We start from the raw sequence: 16,401 nt of genomic DNA on the forward strand, positions 1-16,401 counted from the left end.
TTTCTTTGGGCCTGGCTTACTTCACTTAATATAATTTTTTCCAAGTTTTTCCATTTCCTAACAAATGGGGCAATGTCATTCTTTGTGATGGAGGCATAGAATTCCATTGTGTATATTTGTGTGTTTGTATATGTATATAAGGAATATATTAAATAGTTCTTTAGCCAGTGTTGGTGGCTCATGTCAGGAATCCTAACTGCTAAAGAGGCTGATATCTAGGGATTGTGGTTCGAAGTTAGCCCAGCAGGAAAGTTCATGAGATTCTCTTTTTTAAAAAAGCTAGAAATGGACCTGTTACCCAAGTGGTAGAGCACTAGCCTGGAGCATAAAAGCTCAGGGATAGTGGCCAGAGCCTGAGTTCAAGCCCAGGATTGGCATTAACTCAATCAATACAGAAAATTTATAATCGCTAATATGTAGATCAGGATGTTTAAGTAAGACATACAAAAGTCACTAGAAAGGAAAGCAAATTATTGTTTTTCTCTGGCATATATAAATTATTAACACACTGCTTTAATTCTTTGGGGACACTATTAAGTAAAATGAGAGTAACTTGAACAAGTGACTCCACGCCTCTCTATCTGGTAGTGGTATGACTATTCATTGACTACCTGGAAGCAGCACATATAGGTTGACATCTGAGTAAGCCAAACAGGATGGTGTACAATGTTGTCATGCTACCAAGAATGCTATTCAATTTAAAACTGATAAAAATTGTTTATTTCTAGTGTCTGCCATTTAATATTTTTGGGTAAAATCTGATTATAGATGACTGAAGTGATAAAAGTAAAACTCTTGGGGAAAGAAACAGTACTGTAGTTCAATTATTTTATATTACTAAATCCATGGAATTATTAAGGTCACATATCTGTGTGTTATAAATATAATTGAGTCAAGTGCCAGTGTCTCATATTTGTAATCCTAACTACCCAGGAGAACAGAGCTACTGAGAACTGAGGAGTGTGACTCGAAGCCAACAAGGACAGGAAAGGCCATGAGACTTATCTCCAATTAATAACCAAAAAAAACAGAGTAGAGCACAAATCTTGAACAAAAAAGCTCTGGGTCCAGCCCCCAAGTTCAAGGAAGGAAGGAAGGAAGGAAGGCAGGAAGGCAGGCAGGAAAGGAGGGAGGGAGGGAGGGAGGGAAAGAGGGAGGGAAGGAGGAAGGGAAGAAAGAAAGAGAAATTAAATTTGATGGTATACACCTAAAATCAAAAACAGTCATTCAGTTCAAAAAGGCACAAAATATTGCTATCCTTATCTTAAAACAGGATACATTGTAACATTTAAGTTTATCTTTATTTTGTTGTTTTGTTTTTTTGTTTTGTTTTGTTTTTTTTCAGTCATAGGGTTTGTACTCTGGACCAGGGCTTTGTCCCTCAGCTCTTCAGCTCAAGGCAGTGTGCTACCACTTGAGCCAAAGCACTATTTCCGGTTTTCTAGTGGTTAACTGGAGATTAGAGTCTCATGGACTTTCCTGCCCAGGCTGGCTTTGAACAGTGATCCTCAGATTTCATCTTCCTGAATAGCTGGGATTACAGGTGTAAGCCTCCTGCACCCAGGTAAGTTTATCATTTTAATGTCTATACAGTGACTTCAAGTTTATTACACAGTTTTATGATTTTTACATAAAGACATGGAAACTTACACATAGTCAAGTAACAGAACATTTTCTGTTGCCTTCCAAAATTCTTCATGCTATCTATGCCCTTCCTCTCATTTCCTTCCTCTCCATTGTAGATTTTTCATCCCCAATAGCCTTAACCCCTAGCAACTGGTCCATCCCAAGAACTTTCTTTTTTTAAAATGTCAAATTAACATACTCATCATTAATCTTTTGACTGGTTGGTTTATTTTTTGGTTCTGGGAAACATAGCTAGAGGTTATATATGCTAGACAGATGCTCTACCATTGAGTTACATCCCTAGCCAAAACAAAAGACCCTTTTGAGCCTAGCTTTTTCCATTTGGCATAAAGTATTAGAGAATAGTCATGTAATAGCATAAACCAGTAGTTCATATTTATTGGTGAAAACAATTCCACTATATAAAGATACAATGGGTCTTTCATGTACTGATCATCCATTGGACATTTCAGTTGTTTCCAGTTTTTGAGATTGTTAATAAAAATTATTAGAAATATTGCATAGGTTTTTGCAGACATTTGCCATAAATTATTCTTGACTATATAATAAAACTGTAGGAGCCCAGCGCTGGTGGCTCACGCCTGTAATCCTACCTACTCTGAGGATCGTTGTTCAAAGCCAGCCCAAGCAGGCAAGTCTGTGAAACTCTTATCTCCAATAAAATACCAAAAACCAGAATTAGAAACAATACCAAGTGGTAGAGCACTAGCCTTGAGCTGAAGAGCTGAGGGACAGCGCTCAGGCCCAGAGTTCAAGCCCCATGACTGACAAAAATAAATAAATAACAAACAAACAAACTAGGCTTCACATCATGAGAAATTGCCAAAAGTTGCTGGGCACAGTAATTGGGATCTGCTTTGGAACTAATGATCAGAAACATCATAGCACAAATCAGTCTGGTAAAAACTTTTCCCTGGCTTCATCTCAACCAATAAACAGGGCACTGAATTACATGTCTCTTTATTAGAGCATGAGACTCTATCTGAAAATAAAATTAGTAAAGCAAAGATGTTGACACTGTGGCTCATGTAGTTGAACTCATGATCAGGGATGACAAAGTCCAGAGTACAAATCCCTGTACTGCCAAAATAATGATGATGATGGTGATGATGATGATGATGATGATAAATGCCAAAATAGTTCCTAAATGGGTTTCCAAGTACATTTGCCATAGCAGTATATGAAAGTTTTTGTGGCTATGCATCCTTGCAAACACATAACATTAAAAATAGTACATGTTCTAGTGGATGGATAATGGTATCTTGCTTTAGTTTTAATTTATATTTGCAACTAATTAATTGCTAATAATGCTATCTCTTCATGTAATTACAATGTTAAGGAATTTCTCTTCTATGACTAGTTTGATGAGTATTTGGAGTTTTACCATGAATGAATGCTGATTTTTTTTCATGTTTCTTTACATCATCTTTTTCACTTCTTTGCTTCAAGGGGTTGAAATAGTGAATTAAACTTAATTTTTGAATGTTAAAACAATTGTGTATCTGGGTAAAAACAGCACTTAGTCAAGATTTGCTAATATTATTTCTTGGAGAATTTTTTTCATGTTTACTCAGGAGGGCCATTCATCAGCAGTGCCTTTATATTATCTCTTGTACTTACTTTTGCAGTACTGGGGTTGAACTCTGGTTCTTACACTTGCTGGGTAGGTGCTCTACCACTTGATCCACACTCTAGCTCTTTTTGTACAATGGTTATCTTTGAGGTTAGGCATCCCCTTAGCTCTGGTGGCCCTGGACTTCAGTCCTCCCAAACATGCTTTCCCACTGCATTGGGCTCAGCCATTGTGTTTCCCTTCTAGCTGGGATAACAGGCACACACCAGAGTGCCTAGCTAATAGTAGACAATAGTCTTTCAAACTTTTACACTTAGGCTGGCGTTGAACTGTCCCCTCCACTCCGCCCACTGTCTTCACTCTACAAATAGCTAGCATTAGTGGCTTAAGCCACCTCACCAGTTTAAATTTTAGACATATGCTTCTCCAATAATACACTAGGTTTTATTTCTTCGATTAGTTAATGCCACAATAACAAACAAAACTTCAAACTCTCGTGGTTTTTTCCTTAAAAAAAGCTTTATTTTTACAAAGGAAAATATTTTATTAATGCTTTTTTATTGTGAAAATATGATACAGAGGCATTACAATTACATGATCAAGGTAATGAGTCCATTTCTTATCAAGCATTGTTGCCTCCTCCTTTGTTTCCCCTTCCCATCCTCCCCACCCCCACCCCTCAGCCAAAGTTGTAAAGTTTGTTTTTCAACATAACATCTTGTACATCTCATTGTTGCAATGGGTCCACCTGTATCCCTATTTAAACAATTTGTTTTTTCCCTTCCCCTCCACAAATTATACCCACATCAAATACAGTGATAACAGGGGTTATACCGTGGGGGAGGGACATACAAAGTAACAAGGAAATCATCTTATAAATACATTAGAAACAATAGCAAGAAAGAAAAACCATTTGAATCCTTATCTTGGGGTTCATTTCACCTAACATCAGTTTATCTGACCTTTTCTGTTTGTCTCAGACATATACTAGTTATTGCAAATAAGGGAAACCATGGAACCTATGCTTCTTTGCACCTGCCTTACTTCACTTAATATAATTTTTTCCAAGCCTTTCCATTTCCTAACAAATAGGCAATGTCATTCTGATGGAGGCATGGAATTCCATTGTGTATATATTCCACATTTTCTTGATCTATTCACCTACTCAGGGACATCTTGGTTGGTTCCATATCTTAGCTATGGTAAATAATACTGCAATAAACATAGTTGTGCTGGTAGCTTTAGGATGGTCTTGTTTGTGATGATTTGGGTAAATGCCCAAAAGTGAGATTGCTGAGTCATAGGGGAGCTCTATATGGAGTCTTTTGAGGAACCTCCATACTGCTTTCCAAAGTGATTGAACAAGTTTACACTCCCACCAATGATACACAGTAAGGTTCCCTTCTGTCCACATCCCCTCCAGCATCTGTTGTTATTAAAGTTCTTGATTATTGCCATTCTAACTGGGGTGAGGTGGTATCTCAATGTTGTTTTGATTTGCATTTCTTTTATGGCTAGGGAGGTTGAGCATTTCTTCATGTGTCTATTGGCCATCCTTCTTTCCTCTTCAGAGAAGTTTCCCCGTAAGTCTTTAGCCCACTTATTTATTGGGCAGTTGTTTCTTTGAGTATTTGTTGTTGGGGGATTTAGTATTAAGACTCAAGAGAAATTCCCTTTCCTGTGGTACCTCAGCAATCAGGCTGCTATCAACATTGTCATGCATTGTTCTGAATATGAAAGCTCTACAGTATCTATGCAGGGGAAGGATGATAAAAGCATGTCACATAAAAATTTTAGAAGAAACTGAAAGAGATAAAGAAAGAGAGTGAGAGAGAGAGAGACATTACTATCTAGGCAAAGAAATCTTAAAAATCTGCTGATTAAAACCAACTTGTATTAAAGGAACAAACTGTTATAGGGCTTGATTCTATCTGAAATTTAAATGTACTATAATTAGTAAATCATACAGATCCATGCAGGAACCAGGACAATCATATGATTATTATGGAAAAAGAAATATTATTGCAATAGAGGCTTACACATGTATGAGAGGATCCAGACGGATTTGAAATGTACAGTCAGAAAATCAGTTATATTACAAACAATTCTACCTTAAGTGGTAACATGTGAGGTCTTGCAAGGAAAATGGGAAAACCAGAGGTATTTACTTGCTGGAATAGAGCTTCAAGAGTTATTGATGTGAAAAGCTAATGACTCCATTCCTAGAGGATAGACCTGGATTGCTGTTGATCCTAAAGGTCAATAAAAGAAGATGATCATGGAGAGTGAAGCTTGGAGCCAACCAGGAGCCTAGAGACCTGCTTTTATTGTTATTTCCTGCATCTAATTAAAAAGCCCTTCAGAAAAGAGATGTCAGCCCCTCTATTCCTGCCTTGAAATATAATGTGAATTTCTCTTTACACTAACTTTAACTCAAAGTCCTACAGCTGGAATTTTTTGAAAGTAGTACCCAGTTAGCTAACATTGACATCATAAACCATAAATATGACCTCCCATTTTTTTTTTGCCAGTCCTGGTGCTTGAACTCTGGGCCTGGGCACTGTCCCTGAGCTTCTTTTGCTCAAAGTTAGTGCTCTACCACTTGAGCCACAGCACCACTTCTGGCTTTTTCTGCTTATATGGTGCTGAGGAATCGAACCCAGTGCCTTATACATGCAAGGCAAGCACTCTACCACTGAACCACCTTCCCAGCCCTACCTCCCAATTTTTTACATGGCATTGGCTAGAATTGAAAAGCACCACTTCTTTGTTTTATAATCCATTGGATAAAAATCAATCATAAGACCTCATCTAACTCTTAAGGATCTGGAAAATAAGGAAATGAAGATGAATATTCATTCAGCAAATATTACTGCCGATATGTATTATATCAAGAGGAAACACACATCACAGTTTATAAAACTTTAAATAAGTTGACTGTGATTTGTAAACAAAATATTTTGGTTTGTTTTAATAAAATTTTTAAGTGAGGATTACAGCTATTGTTAATGTCATGAGGATATTTTCTCTAAGTCTGAAAGTTTATGGTTTCACTCAGCCTGTTTTTTAGACAGCTTCTCCATAGAGAAATCTTCTCTCTTCACCCCTCTTGTGCTTTTCTTAGCCTTATGTAGTGTGAGTAATATTAAAGTCATTTTCAGCACTGAGATTTCTTATTGCAGCATTGATGAGGCCTTGGAATGTTCTTTCAACTACCTTTTTTTGATGGGTGGAGATCAGTAAAGAGAAAAATTAAAATGGAAGATTAAGAAAACATTGCAAATTAGGAAACTAATAATCTGATTCATTATGTATTTCTGTGGCAAATTTGATGTTACCTGAAGTGGAAATATGAACCTTAGCAAATGTATCCTTTGACTGTCTTTTATAATGATGTTGTAAGTGAGTCCTGGGAATAAAAGGAACAAAGGTAGTTAGTTGTCCATGAGACAACTACTTTTAAAACTCCTTTTTAATTAAAAAAGAGATTCAGAAAGAAAAAATATTTAGGTCTAGTAATATTTAAGAAAGCAGGAAAGGGGACAAAGAGTTGAAATTTTCTTTTTTGAAAAGCTTTCCATTAAAAAAAAGAGTACATGAGAGCTGGGCGCTGGTGGCTCACGCCTGTAATCCTAGCTACGCAGGAAGCTGAGATCTGAGGATCGCGGTTCAAAGCCAGCCCGGGCAGGAGAGACTGTGAGACTCCTATCTCCAATAAACCACCAGAAAAAACCGGAAGTGGCGCTGTAGCTCAAGTGGTAGAGCGCTCGCCTTGAGCTGAAGAGCTGAGGGACAGCGCCCAGGCCCAGAGTACAAGCCCCACGACCGACAAAAATAAAAAATGAAAAAAGAGTACATGAGAAGAAGAGCAGATTGAATAAAAAAAAAACATGATCCATCCAATATTTGCATTCTGTTTTGGATTAATTTTGAATTGATTAAAACTTCCACTAATTATGATATATGTCTTTTAATATATTACTTGTGTGATATATTTATTGAATAATAAAAGCTATGAATCGCTGATCTTAGATATAAGAATTCAGATACAGACATTTGTACAAAATAACATACCTTTAGATATAAAGAAATGTCAAGAATGTCATAAAGGCCATCTAGTTAATTTATAATAGAAAATAATAGCCCTATTGCAAAAGGGGGGCGAGGAGGAGAAGGAGGAGGAGGAGGAGGAGGAGGCGGCAGCACAGTCCCAAGCATAGAGTCTTTCTTTCCTCCACTACTTCTTGAAAAAATAATGAAAAAAATTAAAGGAGGGAAGGTAGGAAGTGAGGACCTTGGGTATATTGGCCCTTTTCCACCTCAAAAGTACATGAGAATCTTCTGACTTATAGACAAAACTCTGGCTATAGTGAAAATAATTAAATTACTAATTTGAAATTTTTTTAAAATTGAGACCAACACATGTGCCTGGATAAAATCTATTGTTAGAAGTACTAGCTTTTCATTTCTATCAATGTGATAGAAAAAAGAGACACTGTGATGAGCAATTTATATGGAGGAAAAGAGATCCCAGTCCATGCTAACTTGGCTCCATAGCTTTGCAACAGCTGGGAAGCAGAGAAAAGCAAAAAGAGATCAGAATCCCAATAATCCTCAGGACACATCCTCAATGACCTAATTTCTTTCTAGATAGGCCCTTACCTTCTAAAGCATCTACCTTCTATTAATGCTGCCACAGGCACTGTACAGAACTTCAATATGTTGGCATTTGAGGGTCATTTGTTCAAACAAAGCAGATATCAAGTTGTCAGTCTGCACAAAATACTGTGGACTGAGATCTATAAATATCTCTTGATGTAAGAGGCAAAGACATTTTATGGTCTCTATGTGAACATTCATGTACATTTCCACATTTTCCGGCTCCTTGCAGCTTGTGTTGTCACATGACTGATTTTGTCTAATTGGCTATGAGTAAAACCATGTCACATAAAAACTGAAGATGAAACTTAAGGAGATAGAGAGAGAGAGACTTGTTAACATCTACGCAAAGAAAACTTTTAAAGATCTGCTAAATTAATCCCAACTTGTATTAAAGGAACAAAGTATTATAGGGCTTGAGTCTATCTGAAATTAAAAATTACTATAATTACAACAACATGGATTATTTCCTCTGAGAATTACTTCTTTAATATATTAAACTAAAGATAGGGTAACATTAAAGAAACATCATTGCTGAAAATTGCTGATCTTCTTAGCTATAGTACTTCATTAGCCACCTGATCACTAGGGTGGCCTGGATTGGAAATTAGATTATAGGAAATCAACGTGACAAAATTATTACACATATATCTACAATATATCATATATGTATGTGTACAATGCCATTAAAAATCTCTTCATATAATTAATGCAATTAATGACTGTACAAATATCCTTTTAAAATTAACAATGACAGGGCTGAGAAGGTGGTACAGTGGTGGAGTGCTTGCCTTGCATGCGTGAGGCCCTGGGTTTGATTCCTCAGGACCACATAAGCAGAAAAAGATGGAAGTGGTGCTATGGCTGAAGTGGTAGAGTGCTATCCTTGAGCTGAAGAGCTGAGGGACAGCACCCAGACTCAGAGTTCAGGCCCCAGGACCAACAAAAAAAAAATTAACAATGACATTGATAAAAATGAACTAAGCAACTCAAGGGCAGAGATGGGAGGGAGGGCATGAGAAGGAAAGAGAGAACAGCCGGCACTAAGCAAAGGGAAAGAAATGAACGTATCACTGATTTGGAAGAAATAGTTGTATTGTGAAAGTTTATAGAATTCACAAACTTTATAGACCACGATAATGACAATTGCCTTGTGAAAGTTAAAATGTGTTTGTGACTTTAAGTATCACTGTCCCACAATGCTGTGAGATTTATGTAATCACTTAATCTCAGTAAAAGTTATTTTAAAAAATAAAATCAAATTAACAATGAAAAAATGAATGCCAGGAGAATGAATTTGAGGAGCAGGTCTAGAAGGAAAGGAAGAAGAAACCAAGAGACTGAATGAGGGTCAATATGGTCAAAGTAAATAAAATAATAAAACCTGATAAAATTGTTTTAAGAAAGGGAGAATGACAAAAGGGGTAGGTTTGATTGCAGTATTCTATATGCAGATGTGAAACTATCACAGTCAAACTCACCTTGCATAACTCATAAATGCTAATAAAAATCTTTGAAATGGTTTAGAACTTAGTCCTGACTCTGTCTAGCTATGTGACTTTGCAAAATGTTAATTTCTCTACATCTTTTTTTTTTGCCATGAGCAAAATGAGGTATTTTGATGAAATGGCTTTTATAGCATCATACTGAATAGAAACATAATAGAGTGATACACTAATTTTATAATTTCAATACTTAGAATGTAGAAAGCAAAAGGAATGTGGATAAAATTGATTTTAAAATATATTTTATCTAAACACTATATCCAAAAGAGAATGACTTCAATGTGTAACAAATATTTAAAGTTACCAATGAAATATGTTATATTCTTCAAGCTACTTTGTGTATTGTACTTACATCTGATTTGAAGGCAAAATTCAATTGGAACTACTTGAACTGTATTTAGATTAATATAATTTCCAGTAGAAAATTAGTTTCACATGCTAAGTTGATTCAAATACACTGAACATTTTCTAATAACTGAATAAGATGTCAGGGTTTAAATATAAATTATTATAAAAATAAAATAGGAGTTGTGTCACATTCACCACATCCTGGGTTCTCTGAGTCTTTATGGAGATATTAACAGTTCTAGTGGATGAGATATGGAGTACAATGCATCATTCACTTCAGCTTTTGGTTTTATCTCAATAATAGTAGTAGTCACAGTCATAGACAGAGAAAGGTGGTAATTTTCAATGAATTATAGTACAAATATCTAACATAAGATTAATTCACTTAAAATTTTAAGCAAAAAAAAGTATTATTTTTAACTATAGGCACAATGTTTAGAGTAGATCTCCAGCTATTCCTCTTGCCTAACTGAAACTTTATGAACTTAATATTAACTCCTCATTTCTTCTCACTCCAGCCATTGGTAGCTACTATAGTATATTGTTTCTATGGGTTTGATAATTTTATATATCTTATCCTAGTGGTCCTTTGTAGTTTATTTTACTTAGCATGATGTCCTGCAGGCTCATTCATGGTGTTATATGTAATAGGTTTTCTTCATTTTAAATGTGAAAAATATTCCACTCCATGCCCATACTACATTTTTTATTAATTCATCCAGTTATGAACATATAGGTTATTCACATAGCATGACTGACAGTGTAAATTATAAATAGATAGTGAATAATAAAATAATTATGTAGTAAGATCATTATTTTTATATATTTCTGGAAGTGATATTACCGGATTATATGGTATTTGTAGTCTATTATTTTTGTAGAATCTTCACACATTTTCTAGAGTAGATGCAACATTTACCTTCCCACTAAGAGTACGCAAGAAGTATTCAATGTCATTACAATTTGACCAATACATGTTATTTTTTTGGTTTAATGACATATGTCTTAAGAGATGTGAGGTGGGCCGGAAGCCAGTGGCTCCCGCCTGTAATCCTAGCTACTCAGGAGACTGAGATCTGAGGATCACGGTTCAAAGCCAGCCTGGGTAGGAAAGTCCGTGAGACTCTTATCTCCAATAAACCACTAGAAAAACCAGAAGTGGTACTGTGGTTCAAGCGGTAGAGTGCTAGCCTTGAGTTGAAAAGCCTAGGGACAGCTCCCAAGCCCCACGACTGACAAAAAAAAAAAAAAAGAGATGTGAGGTGATAACTCATTTTGACTTTGTTTTGCACATAGTGCAAATGATATTTTATGGTAGAAAACAAAAAGCTTTTCTTCTGTTGTCAGAAGCAAAGCCAGGCAAGGAGGTCGACCTTTCCTAGTTGTAGTCAATGTAGCAGTAGAAGTTGCAGCCAGAACAATGATACAAGGAAAAGAGCTAAAATGCACTCAAACCAGAAAAAGGGAAAATTTTTCTCTATTTACAGGCAGTATGATCTTATATATAGAAAACGCTGGGTCTCATAAAAATACTATTAGAACCATTAGCAAATCCAGTAAAGTGCAGGATTTTTAAAAAAGACAAATAATAATCACTTGCCGTTATAACACTGAGATTAAACTGTCTGAAAGAGAAATTAAGGAACAGTAACAATTTTAATAACATAAAATAATAAGACACTTATGAATAATTTTATCTGTAGAGAGAAAAAGATTAAACACTAAAACCTATTAAACACTGATGAAAGACATTTAAGATGCCAATTTATGGAAAGGTATCTGGTATTCATGGGGTATGTTAGATGATTAAGATATAAATGTGCTCAAAGTGATTCAATGTAGTCCCTATCAAAATATGAGCAATAATTTTCTGCAAAACAGCAAAAATCTATTTTGGAATCCATATGGAACTACCAAAGATCTCTGACAATCAAAACAAACCTAAGAAGACTATCAAAGTATTTAAAGTATATCACAAAATTAGAATAATTCTAGCAGCCTCACACCGCATAAGATTGACACCTAGGCCAATAGAATAGAATAAAGAGCCTGGATATAAACCTAAGCCAATATGCAACTAACTAATCTTCAAAAATATTCCAAAAATACACAATGGAGAAAGAAGAATCTCTACAACAGCAATTTATTAGGAAAACAGCACATTCACAGCAAAAGAATGAAACTAGATTATCTAATAGCAAACATAAAAAATTGAAAATGTTTCATGATTAAAGACTCAAATTTGAAGACTCTAGCATAAAAAACATAGAGAAAATTCCTCATGACACTGAATTTCACAATGATTACTTAGATATGATACTAAATGCATAAACAACAGAAAAGCATGGACAAATTGTGACTACATCAGAGTCACAGGCTCTATACAGCAAGGTGAACAATCAATAAAATAAAATGAAATAAGGCCTATGAAATGAGGAAAATATTTGCATACTATGTATTTGGTAAGAGTTTAATATGTACAATATAACAGAAATAACTATAATAAGTAAAGGACTGCAATGAAGATATACAAATGGAAGAATGGGATTTGAGTCTCCCTTTGTACAAATAGGCTTTGAGATGATAACATATCTCACCCATTTTAATAAAAGCCTTCCTATTGCCCACTCTGGGATCTCCTTATCCCTTTCCCCTCTCATTCCAGACTCAGTATTCAGGTCTCTTTGTGTTACCAGCTTACATTTGTGGGCACATCTTACCTGCCATTGAACCATCCAAACAACCTCCTAGAAATGCCAGACAGACCTGCTCAGAGATACATTCCATTTCTACATTCCACATGGGGAAGAGGGAGCTCCCTGTCCTCTTGTCTTACCTGCTGAGTGACTTTGTTTTCCTCCCCTGTTTGGTATAGCTGAAGGAAGCAAACGCTTCTCCCATACACTTTCTTAACCCTCCAAGGAACAGTGAGTGATAGAATGCCCAGTGACATTTGCCCTCCTGATACAATATTTAAGCTTTTCATCTTTGCTAGGTCTTAGTTCCAAAACCTTTATAAACCATGGAAATATCTGTTAGATTCCAGCTCTTTACCTATGAAATGGAAAATCAACTTTTTATTAGAAACAATACATTATTGTTGTTGTTGTTGTTGTTATTTTGGTTGGTTGTGGGGCCTGAGTGCTGTCCCTCAGCTCTTCAGCTCAAGGCTAGCGCTCTCCCACTTGAGCCACAGCACCACTTCCCATTTTCTGGTGGTTTATTGGAGATAAGAGTCTCAAGGATTTTTCCTTCCCGGCTGAACCTGGATCCTCAGATCTCAGCCTCCTGAGTCTAGGATTACAGGCATGAGCCACCAGCGTCCGGCTTGTGTTACTAATTTTTTAGCACAGTAACTGGACCTGGATAATAGACTTTTTGAAGGCAACCGAAAGCTCCCTAATTTGAATCTGTATTCCACTCGTAGTTTATATTTTTCTCTGAAAAATTATTGTCATAGATTGATTGCTTTGAGATCTGGTATTTATTGTAGTTATTGCATACTTGGTCAAATTGTTCTATGCACCTTCTTAAGATCCCATTTTATAAGATAATGGCTGTTATTTTGTAAAAGATAGTAAGTATTTCTAAGCAAGACAATTACTTTGGGTCTAATTTTTAAATGATTTTGCTTATTTACTATAGACAATTATCTCCTGCTCTATCTTAAAAAGAACACAAAAGCTAAATTTCATTAGAAGAAAAACCAGTATTTCCTCCCAGGCATTATCCAAAACAATGCATGTCCCTGAGCCATCTCTGGGAAATTCTGTTTCACTGGCCCCTAGGTAGGATTTTGGAGAGAATTATTTGAAAAAATTCCAGAAGTAATTATGATGTGCATCTCTGATGAACACAAGTTGCATTAAATCAAGGCAGGAGAGCAAGAGCTATTACTAAGCTTAGCAGGTTTCTCAGTATCATTCTTGATTCTTAGACATTTGTGCACAGTTTCATAGAGATGAGAATAGAATTTTAATTGAGGTTATATTTCCATGGGAACAAGAAACCTGGTGCTCCTTCACATTCACAGACATCTGTAAAAAGGTATCTTATTGTTCACTCCAAACTACTGCAATGCAGTGCACACGACTGACGCTAATTTGCTGCTTCACAATGCCCATAATAGAATAAAGCTGGAACATTAGCAATGGCAGAAAGTGGTGTGCTTGTATAAGATTTTTCAATTCCAGGGATTATCCTCAAGGACAAAGAATGTAGGGTTGATGACCACATCTCTGATTTTATAAATCAAAAATTAAAATGGGTGGTGAGTTATGACTTTGCCTAAAGTCACACAGCTGAATGATTTCTTTTTCTTTCTTTTTAATATTGCATATAATTAGTTCCTATTTTTCTTGCAGTGCAAAGACAGGAATACATTTTACCAAAGGTAGCAAAAAGAAAAATTGTCATCAAAGCACAATAGAACTGTCTACAAACTGCAAATATGCCAGGATATTTATTGTACTCTGCAGGTTATGATACTTTTCTCTGTTTTATACAAATCCTCTAATTAGAATCTTCAGTAACTTGTGGAATGTAAGGCACAAACTATACTTTTTCTGTCTCTCTCTAGTCCTTCAGAAGGAAAACTTCACTACTCACTCCAGAGTAAGAAGAAAACAATATTTTGTATTATTTTATTTCTAAGTAATATGTGTGAAACCTGTAAAATGCACATAATGGAATATTTGTGTTTAAGGTCCAATTTTATTTTTATACAGTTTTTGTAGATATTCAGATAAAATTCTTGTTAGTGAGTAAAATAAACACAGTTGTTAATATCTCCTTTTTCTTTCTGTTTACTCTTTTTACTTAATATTGAAAACATTCAACTAGAATTTATATGCTATGTATAGTTATAAAATTATAACAAACATCTGTGAAACCACAATTGGTTAAAGAAATAAAAATTTTTCACTATCTTTGAATAATATTCTTTGATCTTTTTTATTGTAGTATCCTTTAGAAATAGCAAATATATTCTGAAATGAATAAAATGAGTATATAAGATAAATTTAACATGTTTCTTCAATAAACTAAGCATTTCTTATCTAAATATCTTGCTTGATTGATTCAGAATCGGAAAGTACAGACATTTGATATCTAGAAGGAGCTTTAATGGAAATTTAACACTATGGAAAGAAAAGTCAACTGTCGATCAAAGGAGTTTAACAAATAGATCAAAGTCATATAGTAGTTTATAAACTGTATGGATGCTTAAGCCCAGATTTTCTACTTCTTAGTTTGTTATTAGGGAGAACTGATGTACAGTACTGCTAACAGGAAGTGTAAAATCTTGTGTGTTTCATATGCCTATTAAATCCTATCTAATAGTATTTCCTCTGGAACTTTGAGAAATAAATAAATGTGAGTTACTAAGTAAGGAAAAAGACACACTTGTCTACTTTTTAAAGTTTCCTTTAAGATTTCAAACCAGATAGCAGGCACAGACCATATCCTTAAGTAGACATAACCTTAATTTTATTTTTCAATATGGCAACATTTTCCTAAATTTTACAAGAAAGCTATGAATCAGAACATGAAAAGTGTCAATGGGAGAGTCATTTAGGAAGTAACCAGGCAGACATTTCAGGACCAGATTACTTATTTATCTCACATCCAGTGACTAAAAGGCAGATCTGGGCACCATATGATAACTAGATCCATGGTAATTTCTGAGAAGAATTTCCTACTTTTCACCACCAGAGTCCTGATGACAAGCAAGGACTCTAGAGACTGAAGAGTCATCAGGGCAGTTCAAAGCCTTCAGAAGTTAGAATATCTTACCATAGACATCAATATGAGACAGATGGTGGAACTATTTTCATTTTGTTTCTTTTTTTCTTTTTCAGTCATAACAACTTTAATGCTTTCTCAGCAGTACTGACAGTACTAGAGGAATCTGGTATAGAAAATATATACAAGCTAAGCAAAGTCCTAAATTTCCCATGTTTATTGGGAATAAAGCTGTCTACCCTACGGTTTCCTCTTTCTAGCAGAGTCGCTGTCATGAGTTGGGTTGTTTTATCTTTTTTCTGAAATCTTATAAACATGGTCTCCATTCAAAGGTAACAAAAATATGGAAATGTTATATACTTTGCTCCAAGTCACAGAGCCAAAACTGGCAGAAAGGGGTTTAAATCTACATCAATATTTTTCAAATCCTGCCCTTCAATGTCAATTGGCATTTGAAATCAATTATGTGGAATCTCTCAATTGATTGAAATCAATTATACATTTTATATTGTATACCAATGCGTAGTTTTACTCAATAATCTTTCATCATCCAAAGATGAAAAATTTGTCAAAATGAAACCTTAGACAAACACATATACTGGTGTGATTCTTTGGAAAACAAAATATGTTACTTAAGCAATAAGGGATTTTGCCTTTCCTATCTGTAATACTTTGGTGGGAACCAAAGTTAATTTTTATGATTTTATTCCACTTCACTGTAAATTAAATGTTTAATCTTATAATTATTGGGGCTTATTTCCTCCAAGGGTACTTACTTAAACAAATAGTACATAATATACCTTTGTGAATATAGTTCCTGGCTCTTTTTTTTTTTTTTTGTCAGTTGTGGGGCTTGAACTCTGGGCCTGGGCGCAGTCCCTGAGCAATTCAGCTCAAGGCTAGCACTCTACCACTTAAGCCACAGCA

The sequence above is a fragment of the Dipodomys ordii genome, unplaced genomic scaffold, assembly GCF_000151885.1.
Source record: "Dipodomys ordii isolate 6190 unplaced genomic scaffold, Dord_2.0 Scaffold109, whole genome shotgun sequence".
Classification (NCBI taxonomy): domain Eukaryota; kingdom Metazoa; phylum Chordata; class Mammalia; order Rodentia; family Heteromyidae; genus Dipodomys; species Dipodomys ordii.